The sequence below is a fragment of the Phascolarctos cinereus genome, unplaced genomic scaffold, assembly GCF_003287225.1.
Source record: "Phascolarctos cinereus isolate Bilbo 61053 unplaced genomic scaffold, phaCin_HiC Scaffold_4;HRSCAF=312, whole genome shotgun sequence".
Lineage (NCBI taxonomy): Eukaryota > Metazoa > Chordata > Mammalia > Diprotodontia > Phascolarctidae > Phascolarctos > Phascolarctos cinereus.
This window is the reverse complement of record NW_027555847.1, coordinates 94,686,689-94,698,680: the sequence shown is the minus strand read 5'-3', so window position 1 is coordinate 94,698,680 and position 11,992 is coordinate 94,686,689. Positions and strand designations below refer to the sequence as shown.

General features: G+C 39.5%; 1 pseudogene; it reads left to right on the top strand.

Annotated features, from left to right (window-relative positions):
* The first annotated feature begins 1,338 nt into the window (after positions 1–1,338).
* Positions 1,339–11,622, top strand: LOC110217089 (putative splicing factor YJU2B pseudogene; annotated as a pseudogene).
* The last annotated feature ends 370 nt before the right edge of the window (positions 11,623–11,992 follow it).

Genomic DNA, 11,992 nt, shown 5'->3' with positions numbered 1-11,992 from the left:
ACCAATATATACTATGTAAGCTACATACAGGATATCAAAGGAAGGCACTGAAATGAAGAAAATTTGGGGAAGGCTTCCTCTAAAAGAGGATGTGTTAGCTGGGACATAAAGGGTGTCAGGGAGGTCAGTAGTCAGAGAGGAAGAGGAGGCCATTGTCACTGGATAGAAGAGTATGTGTCCTGGGGTAAGGTCTAAGAAGCCTGGAAAGGTAGGAGGAGGCTTAGGTGATGAAAGGCTTTGAATGCCAAACAGAGCATTTTATATTTAATTCTGGAGGTAATAGGGAGCCAGTGGAGTTTATTGAGAGGTACTGATCTATACTGGTAGAGGAAGTTCTCCTGGGTAAATTAAATCACAAGACCAGAAAAAAGTTCTGTCAAAACACAAGCTAATATTATTAATCAAGAGAGAATCCAGTGTCTTCCCCAAACAGGCCATTAATTGGTGAGGTTTTATTTTAATTATACCTTTTTTAACTTTCACATTCCTTTTTTTTTTTTGGTGAGGCAATTGGGTTTAAGTGACTTGCCCAGAATCACACAGCTAGTGAGTGTTATGTGTCTAAGGCCGGATTTTAACTCAGGTTCTCCTGACTCCAGTGCCAGTGCTCTATCCACTGGGCCACCTAGCTGCCCCCTTTAACATTCCTTTTCTAAAAATTTTGAGTTCCCAATTCTCTCCTTCCATCCTCTCCCCCACTCTTTGAGAAAACAAGCAATATAATATCAATTATATATGTGAAGTCATTCAAAACATATATTCATGTTAGACATGTTGGAAAAAAAAGAGCAAGAAAAATAACTACCTGTTCATATGCTTTGACAATTTATCAACTGGAGAATGGCTCTTATTTTTAGGAATTCGGCTCAGTTCCCTATATATTTAATTAGTGTTGTTGGCTTTGTCACTGTAACTACACAGTGCGACCAGCAGAGGTGGTCTGTACATAATCATGCAATGGCTGGGCAGCCTTGAGGGTCAAGATATCCAACTAAAGTTGGGTCCTGCAAGCTGAAACTGCTTTTAGGCCTGGAGCAATGTGAAGGAAAATTAGGAAGTTTGATTTTGACATCCCAGGTGGCTGGAGACTTATTTTGCCCTGACTCCACAGTGTGGCATTCTATCCTGGCCTCCCCTCCCTGGACATTGCCTCTCAGACACCAGTCATTTTATGTCTCTGGCCCTCAGTTTCTTCTTCAATAAAATGAGGGAGTTGAACTAAAAGGTCTCTCTCATCCCATCTATAAAATATAATTTACTTAATTAACCTGGGCAGGAGAAGCTGAACACGAAACTGATATATTTGTTTAGGCTAAAATGAATTTAGAGTCAGAATGCATGGATTCAAACTCAGGTTCTCTCAATCAATAATATCACAGCCACCCACTTCAGGAGAGGGCACAGAAACTTTCACAGGCCATTCTTGGCATCAGATTTGAGATGTCCTATAATATCTGGTGTGATGGCTGTAACAACCACATTTGCATGGGTGTTCATTACAATGCTGAAAAGAAGGTTGGCAATTATTACACAACCCCAGTCTACAGGTTCAGAATGAAATGTCGCCTCTGTGTCAATTACATTGAGATGCAGATGGATCCTGCCAATTGTGACTATGTGACTGTGAGTGGTGCACAGAGGAAGGAGGAGCGCTGGGACATGGTGGACGATGAACAGATCCTGACCACAGAGCAGAAGAAATAGAAGCTAGAGACGGAAGCTAAGTTCCTCCTGGAGCATGGCACCACAGACTAGAGGAAGTTGCAGAAGGCCATTCCCACCCTATCCAACATCCAGGAAGCCCAGAATACCTGGAAGAATGACTCTGTCCTTATCAGCATAGTAGTTAATCACTGTAGTAATCTACAGTTTGATAAACCCAAAGACCCCAGCTTCTGGAATAAGAACTCACTATTTAGCAAAATCTGCTGGGAAAACCGGAAAAGAGTATGGCAGAAACTGGGCATAGACCAACATCTTACACCTATACCAAAATAAAGTCAAAATGGGTACAGGATTTAGATATAAAGGCTGATACTATAAGCAAAATAGGAAAGCAAAGAATAGTTTACCAGTCAGATTTACGGAGAACAGAAGAATTTATGACCAAACAAAAGATAGAGATATGAAATGCAAAATGGATAATTTTGATTACATTAAATTAAAAAGGTTTTGCACAAACAAAGCCAATGCAATCAAGATTAGGAAGGAAGCAGAAAATAGAGAAAGAATTTTTACAGTGTCTCTGACAAAGACCTCATACCTAAAATATATACAGAACTGAGTCAAATTTATAAAAATACAAGTCATTCTCCATTTGATAAATGGTCAAAGGACACAAACAGGCAGTTTTCAGATTAAGAAATTAAAGCTATCTATAATCATATAAAAATGATCTGAATCACTATTAATTAGAGAAATGCAAATCAAAACAACTCTGAGGTACCACATCACAGTTATCAGATTGGCCAACATGACAAAACAGAAAAATGACAAATGCTGGAGAAGATGTAGGAAAATCGGAACACTAATGCCTTGTTGGTGGAGTTGTGAAAGGATCCAACCATTTTGAAGAGCAATTTGGAATTATGCCCAAAAGGCTATAAAAATGTGCATACCCTTTGACCCAGCAATAGCACTTCTAGGACAGTATCCCAAAGAGATCATACAAATTGGAAAAAGACCCACATGTACAAAAATATTTACAGCAGCTCTTCTTGTGGTGGCAAAGAATTGGAAATGGAGAGGATGCCCATCAATTGGGAAATGGCTGAACAAGTTGTGATATATGAATGGAATGGAATGCTATTGTGCTGTAAGAAGTGATGAACAGGCTGACTTCAGAAAAACCTAGAAAGACTTATAGGAACTGATGTTGACTGAAAGGAGCAGAACCAGCAGAACACTGTACACAGTAACATCCACATTGTATGATGATTGACTTTGATAGATTTAGTTCTTCTCAGCAATGCAAGAATCTAAGACAACTCCAAAAGACTCATGATGGAAAATGCTATCCACATCCAGAGAAAGAATTATGGAGTCTGAATGCAGATCAAAGTATACTATTTGCTCTCTCTTATTTTGTTATTTTCTTTCTACTTTCTCATTGTTCCTCCCATTTGGTCTAATTCGTCTTTACAACATGACTAATGTGAAAATATGTTTAATAAGAACATATATGTAGAGCCTACATCAGATTGCATTCTGTCTTGGGGAAGGGGCAGAGGAGGGAGGCAGAGAAAATTTAGAACTCAAAAGCTTATGAAAGTGAATATTGAAAACTAAATTAATTAATTTAAAATTAAAAAAAAAATCTGATGGGATTTAAAGGGTTCTGATATGGGTCAGGCAGGACCAGGCCTTGTGGGGAAGGAGAGAGACAGCTGGTCATAAAGACAAGTGCTGATTCCTGGGAGGAGGGGAACATCGAGGGAATTGGCAGCAAGCTGATAGTCCAACTCCCCTCTGGCACAAAAACGGGGCTTTAGGTTATATCTGTTTATCATCTTCTGATAGCATCACTCAGGAGATATGAGCATCCCTTGGGCTTCTTCATTCTCAGTGAGGGTGGGACAGGGAGGCTACTGAAGACCTTCCATGCCTGCGTGGGGCCATGAGAAAAAATACACAACTGCTTTGCCTGTCTTAATATATTTGATCTCTAGAGTGATTTCATTGATTCCATTTCCTTAGAGAGTCTAAGTACCTGGTGACTTTCCCCATGTTATTGATTTACAAGTAGTATGAAATGCTTTACAGGGCACAAACATATGCACACACACACACACACACACACACACACACACACACATCCCTCCCTCTCCTTCCAACTGAGGGTTGACAATATAATGGGAGTTACAAACTTGGTGGGGCAGAGCTGGTGGTAAGAATAGGGGTGTGGAGAAGAGTAAGGACACAATTGTGGTTCTTAGAGGCATTGTTGGAGGTCCTGTAGTCCCACCCAGGGCTTCCAGGAGCTCAATGCAGTTGTCTAGCTCTAAGTGGCATAGTCAAATAATTAAAATGGTAGTATATTTTCTCAGGCATTTCAAGGAAGTTTTTATGAGGACTATATTGGTGTCTATAAACTGCTCTCCCAATCTACCTGCATTTAAAACAAAACACAACTTCTCACCTTTCCCCTCCTTCCTTCAGACCATAGCACTAGCAATAAGGACAGGTCAAGACTCCAAGATATCACCTTCTTTACACTGTCTGAGGTGCCACTCTGGCCCCCAAATCATCTTTTTAGTAGAAGAATGTCTCACAAAGCCAGTAAAGGTAGACACAGAACTCCAGAGGCAGGTACAGTTAGAAATAGTCCCCAAGAAAGTTGGAGGATCTGTTGTCAGTGCTAGAAGCCAAAATATTGACAGAGGAGAAAGGGCAAGGAAAGTGGTAGGTCAGGTGGCTAGCGTGGTAGGAGAGAGATCCAACAAAAGTTAACACTGCTGTAGCAATGTTTATTATAGCTGCAAGTTCTCTGCCATATCTTATATTATTTGGGGAGGTTATCAAAGGGTCTGGACCAGGATATATTTTAAAGCCTATAGAGGGGAGCCAAGATGGCAAAATAGAAGGATGAGTTCCCTAACACAACTCCTCCACAAAGATCTAGAAAATGAACCAGACCATGTCCTGATCAGGAAATTCAAGGGAAAAAAAAATCACAAGGACACATTTCTAGCTCAGGTCAGCATAGAGAGGCAGACAGGGAGATATATAGACATTAGGGAAACAAGAGGTGCCAGACACAAACATGAAGACCCCTCCCATGTGCAGGATTCAGGAAGAGGAATGCTGCCAACTGGCAGCTCTGTCATTCATTACTCAGTTGTTGGTCACAGATCCAGGGCAGCCTGAGGATGGGAATGTATACCTGGGATTGCAAGGTAAAGAGTGGTTTTGGGTTCTAGGCTGTGTACTGAGCAAGGAACAAGTTCCAAAATAAACAGTAGCTGTGTTTCTCTTCTAGCCCCCAAGGTAATCTGAAGCCTGCAGAAGAATGACCAGGGTAGGAATTTCAGACCAGGGGATAACAGGTAGTTATGTCGCTCTGCACCTGCAGAGCTTTTTAGATGGCAGACAGTGGCTGAGTCTAATAGCAATCTACCAGAACTTTCAACCAGAGGGAAGCCCAGAGGTATAAGAACTTGCAGAGACTAGAACAGTAGAAGAAGGGTCAGATTTGGCCCTAGATCAGACTACTTTGGGAACTCTGAAAGCTTCTACCTCTCCAGCCTGAGCTGTCTGTGAGATTCTGAAATAACACAACATTCATTACCCTTAAGAAAGCAGTAGAAGAACCCAAAAGAATAACGTTCAGATGAGACATTCCTCAGAGAAGTTCACAAAGCATGAGGCTAATATAATGTCCGAAATCAGGAAGTAGGAGAGAGAATAAACAAATAAAAAAAGAATTCCACCATCAAAAACTATTATTGGGACAGGGATATTCAAGACACAAACACAGAATTAAAGAACGAGTACAAAATATCTACAAAGTTTCAAAGAAAAACATGGCTTAGAATTCCTGGAAGAGATGAAGTAAGAGTTATTGTTTTATAAAAAGAGCTAAAAATGGTTTTAAAAATCCAAAAAGGTCACTAGAAGGGGAAAAAGAAAAATGAGAGCTAGGGAAGAAAGATTTAGACAAAGAATTAACAGCTTGCAACAAGAAATATAAAACCTTAAACCCAAAAACCAAACTCTTCAAAAATTAGAATGGACCAAATGAAAGCTAATGATTCCATGAGACAATAAGAATATTAAAACAAAATAAAAAGAATTTTTAAAATAAGAGAATGTGATATATCTGTAGCATAAAAAAGTTCTGAAAAACAAATTTAGGAGAGATAATTTAAAAATCATTAGACTGCCTGATAGTCATGATGAAAAAAAAGAGCCTTACATGTTGTATTTTAAGAAATCATAAAAGAAAACCATCCCTATTTCTTAGTACCAGAAGACAAAGTAGAAATAGAAAGAATCTACTGGTCATCCCCTGAAAGAATCCCCAAAAAGAAAACTCCCAGGAACATTTATAGCCAAAATCCAGAGCTTTCATTTAGTTCAATGACAAAAAAAAGGACTGTAAGTAGCCAGAAAGAAAAATTTCAAGTACTGTGGAGCCATGATTAGGATTTGTGATTACTACAAAGTAGCAGAGAGCTTGGAATGATATAACACATAAGTCAAAAGATATAAGCTCACATCTGAGAATAATTTGCCCAGCAAAACTGAGTATAATCCTACAGTGGAAAAAAATAGACAGGTTACTGAAATACAGATATTTGTAGCATTCCTGATGAAAAGACCAGAACTGAATAAAGACTTTGATATATAAACACAGGAGTGAAGAGTATAGGGGTATATGATTTAGTCATAAAGATTGACATCATAAACAAATCAGTGGTGTATGGAGTAAATTGCCCATCAGATTCATGGCTAGGGGAAGAGTTCATGACCAAAGAAAAGAAAGAGTATCACAGAAGATAAAATTAACAATTTTTATTCCAATTACATAAAATTAAACTTTTTTCACAAAAAAGTCAGCTAAAATTAGATGAGAAGCAGGTAAATGGAAAAAATAGTCTTTGTATCTAGTTTATTTGATAAAGATCTTATTTCTAAGTAAATGATTCAATATATAAGAAAAGGGGTTTTTACACTATTGATAAATTAGATGATATGAACAGGCAGTTTGATCCTCACAACAATCCTGGGAGATAGGTGCTATGATTATTCCCATTTTGTATTTGAGGAAAATGAGGCAAACAGAGATTAAGTGACTTGCCGAGAATCGAGTACCTAGTAGATGTCTGAGGGAGAACTTGTCTTCTTCACCCCAGGCCCAGAGCTTTATCTACTTCACCACCTAGCCGCCCCTAAGGATATAAACAAGCACTTTTCAGAGGAAGAAATGAAAACTATCAATAGGCATATGGAACAGAATGCTCTAAATCATCAATAATAGTTACAGAAATGCAAATTAAAACCACATTCATTAGACTGGCAAAGTTACCCAAAAGGGAAAACGATGAATGCTGTGGGAAATCAGATCTATCAGTGTTTGTGGGACTATGAACTGGTCCAGCCATTCTGGAAAGCAGTTTGGAATTAGACCCCAAAAGTATTAAACTGTGCGTAACCTTTGATCCAGAGGTACCACAACTAGACCTGTACGCCCCAAACAAAGCAAAGGAAAAAGTAAAAGGACACACACATACACAAATATTTATAACGCCTCTTTTAAAAAAAATAGTCTTTTATTTTATCCCAATTACAAGTAAAAATAGTTTTCAACATTTCTTTTTAAAATTTTTGAGTTCCAAACTCTCTCCCTCCCTTTCTCCCCTCCCCTTTCCTTGAGGAGGCAAGCAATTTGATATAGATTATACATGTATAGTCACACAAAATATATGTCTATTAGTCATGTTGTAAAAGAAAACAGACAAAAAATCCAAGAAAACATAAAGCTTAAAAAAGTATGCTTCGAAAAAAATTTTAATTTTTTTAAAATTTTTTTAAAATTTTAAAAAATTTTAAAAAATAAAAATTAAAAAATAAAAAATAAATTAAAAACAGAAAAACAAAAAAAATTTTTTTAAGTATGCTTCGATGTACAGACACCATCGGTTCTTTCTGTGAAAGTGGTTGGCATTTTTCCACATAAGGCCTTCAGAATTGTGTTGGTTCTTTAAATTGCTGTGAATAACTAAGTCTTTCACAGCTGATCATCACACAGTATTGCTGTTATTGTGTACAATGTTCTCCTGGTACTTCTCATTTCACTTTGCATCAGTTCATATAGGTCTTCCAGGTTTTCCTGAGAGCATTCTGCTCATCATTTCTTTTTTTTTTATTTTTTTTTAAGCTAGGCAATGGGGTTAATTGACTTGCCCAGGGTCACACAGCTAGTGAGTGTTATGTGTCTGAGGCCGGATTTGAACTCAGGTCCTCCTAACACCAGGGCCAGGGCTGTATCCACTGCACCACCTAGCTGCCCCCATCATTTCTTATAGCACAACAGTATTCCACCACAACCATATACCATAAATTGTTCAACTATTCCCCAATTGATATGCATCCCCTCAATTTTCAATCAGCTCTTCTTCAACTGGCAAAGAATGGAAAACTGAGTGCATGCCCATCAGTGGAAGAATGGCTTGAGCAAGGTTTGGTAGGAAAATGTGATGGAATATTGTGCTGTAAGAATGGAATGGTTTCAGAGAAACCTGAGAAGATTTGTATGAACTGATTTAGAGAGAAGTGAGCAGAATCAAAGAGAACAATTTAGACAAGAGCAATAATATTGTAAAGATAATCCAGTTTTGAAAGTGCCGGGAACTCTGATCAGCACAATCACCAGTCAGCACATTTCTAGAGGATTAATGATGCAACAGGCATCCACCTCCTAATAGAGAGGGATAGACTCAGAGTGCAGATACACACATAGACACAAGTGTGTGTTTGTACCAATGTGTGTGTGTGTGTGTGTGTGTGTATTGACATGACAACTCTATGAATTTGTTTTGCTTGACTACACGTGTTTGTAACAGAGGTTTTGTTTTCTTGCTTTCTCAATGGGAATTGAGGGAGAAGTGAAAGGGAGGGAAGATGAAAATAAAGATAAAAAAGATTAAAAAAAGGAAAAGAAATTTTCATTTACAAATAGATTTTTTTAAACTATTGATACGATAAAAGATAAAAATAAAACAAAGTGTATGGAGACTCACCAGAGGGGCAACCAAATTTCCCATTTCCCTTCACCTACTGGGGAGAATGTTACACTCCAGAGACTACCCACTCAACAATTCACTTCAAGCTAAGGAGACATCTCATTCTATTTCTTGACAGGAATGGCTCTAGTTTTGTTTTCATTTCAGAGAAGCATTTCCTCAAACGATAACTGCTGGCCTTTGAACCCAATGCACCTCCAGGTAACCCCAGTTTAGCCAGGCATCGGCAACAGAGAGCAAAAGTAACAAGCAAATCCCAGATTTGAGGGAGAGGATTTCCTTCCAGCCTCAGAAGCTCATCCTTAGCATGAACTGTCTTCACATAGGCTGACTCAGGTTCGGAACCCCAAAGTCCAGTACAAAAAGCATTAAGCACAACAAGGCAGGAAACAGCAGAGAGAAAGGAAAGAAAGCCAGCTCTGTGGAGGGGAAATACCCATAGTAAAAGGGACAGTCAAGGAGGACGGAAACAAGTCACTTTCCCCAGGACTTGGTGAAAGGAGGAATGTCAAAACTGGTAAAATCTGATGGGTTTTACAGGGTTCTGATCTGGGTCAGGCAGGACCAGGCCTTGTGGGGAAGGAGAGAGACAGCTGGTCACAAAGACATGTGCTGATTCCTGGGAAGAGGAGAACAGCGAGGGAATTGGCAGCAAGCTGATAGTCCAACTCCCCTCTGGCACAAAACAGGACTTCAGGCTGTAACTGTTTATGTTCCTCTCATAGCGTCACTCAGGAGAAATGAGCATCCCTTGGGCTTCTTCATTCTCAGTGAGGGTGGGACAGGGAGGCTACTGAAGACCTTCCATGCCTGCATGCGGCCATGAGAAAAAATACACAACTGCTTTGCCTGTCTTAATATATTTGATCTCTAGGGTGATTTCATCGATTCCATTTCCTTAGGGAGTCTATGTGCCTGCTGACTTTGCCTGTGTTATTGATTCAGAAGTTGCATGAGATGCTCTTCAGGGCACAAACACACAGACATGCACGCTCACATCCATCTCTCTTCTTCCTATAAGTAGTTGCGGGTTGGAGATATAAGTTGAGTTGCAATCTTAGTGGGGCAGAGTTGGTGGTAAGAATAGGGGTGTGGAGAAGAGTAAGGACACAATTGTGGCTCTCAGTGGCATTTTTGGAGGCCCTGTAGGCCTACCCAGGATTTGCAGGAGGTCAATGCAGTTGTCTAGTTCTAAGGGCACACACAAGTAATTAGGGTGGTAGTGGAATTTGTCCAGTATTTCTACAGCAAGGATATTAGTGTCAGCAAACTGCTCCCCTATGCCTCCTGCATTTCAAAACCAACAACAATTCTCACTTCTCCTCCCTTTCCCTCAGTCCACAATACTAGCAGTAAAGACAGGTCAAGTCTCCAAGATGTCACCTTCCTCACACTGTCTCGGGGGACCACTCTGACCCTGAAATCAGAATTATGTTATTGGGGAATGTCTTATACCACTAGTAAAGGGAGTCATGGACCAGAAGCAGTATAGTTAGAAGAAAGCCAGGAGTCTATTACCAAAGCTGGGTAACAGAGATTAGCAAATAAGCAAAGGCAAGGAAAACAGAGGGTCAGATGTCTGTCAAGGTTGGGAAGTAGGCATGAGCAAATATTGTCCATGGAGCACCAGGAGTCTAGGGTTTATGTTTTATGCCCCCTCTCTCTAGGCCTCAGACAGATTAATGGGGTCCTAACATGACAATTCAGACTTCAGCCTCCTCTATCTTCCTAATGGTTTTATTTTTGTTTTCCTTTCTTTTGAGCCAGGCCCTGTAACCTGAGAAAGAGAAGTTAACTGGGGATGTTGATGGCAGAGAAAATCATCTGGGACTTGCTCTGAGAAAGTCGGAGAGACTGTGATCACAACTTGAAAGACTTTTTTTAAATAATATTCCCTCCCCCCAATTCCATGGATAATTTTTCACAATCTTTTTTAAAAAAATGTTGAGTTTTACATTTTCTCTCTCTCTCTCTTACCTCCTCCCTCCCCGAGACAGTAAGCAATGTGATAAAGGTTATACATGTTCAATCACACAAAACATATTCTCATATAAGTCATGTTGTGAAAGAAGACACAGAACCAATTGAAAAAAAACATGAAAAAAAATACAGAAAGTGAAAAATAGTATGCTTTGATCTGCATTCAGACTCCATCAATTCTTCCTCTAGAGGGAGATATAGCATTTTTCAATATGAATCCTTTGGAGTTGTCTTAGATCATTGTGTTGTTGAGAAGAGCTAAGTCATTCACAGTTCTTCATCAAATAATATTGCTATTACAGTATACAAAGTTCTGGTTCTGCTTAATGCCCTTGCATCAATTCAAAAAGTCTTTCCAGATTTTTCTGAAATCAGCCTGCTCATCATTTCTTATAGCACAGTAATATTCCATTATAATCATATACCACAACTTCTTCAGCCATTCCCCAGTTGATGGGCATCCCCTCAATTTCCAATTCTATGCCACCAGAAAAGAACTACTATAAATATTTTTGTACAGATAGGTCCCCCCTCCCCCCTTTTTTTAATCTCTCTGGGATAAAGACCTAGTAATGGTATTGCTGGATCAAAAGATAGACACAGTTTTATAGCCCTGTGGGCATAGTTCCACATAATTTGTAAGATTTGGGGTTTTTTTTTTTACAATTTGTAAGTCTTAAGGAAATTCCAAAGCTCCTGTGTCAACTCCAAAGTTACCTTTGCCTCAAATGCCTTACCAGACCTCAAAGCTGTCACTACTGCTCTAGTCAGTGAAAACCACATTGACTCTGTCTTTTCCTCAGGCTTTGGTTACTTTGATGGTCCTGACAAAGGCTATAATTTTGATCATCTGCACTGTGGCCAGTTTGCCTTCTTGCAGAAGCAAGGTTACCAATAAAAGGGTGGAAGGTGGTGTCCAAATTCCACTTGGCTCCATTCAATATAATGGTGGCAAGGCCTTCCATCACTTATATCTCACCTGAAGAGATAGCCTTTCCCCTTGCCTAGGCAAACTGTTCTACATGTACCCTTGATCCTATCCCACTCCATCTTCTCTAAAAGACTGTCGCCTCTATCATTATCATTCTCTCACTTATCTTCAATCTCTCCGTCTCCCATCTACTTCCCTACCACCCAGGAACATATCCCTGTCTCCTTATCTTCAAAAAACCCTCACTTGACCCACCCATTGTGACTAGCTGTGGTTTCATACCTCTCCTCTGTTTGAGGGCTAAACCCCTTGAGAAGGCTGCTTTCAATAGATGTTT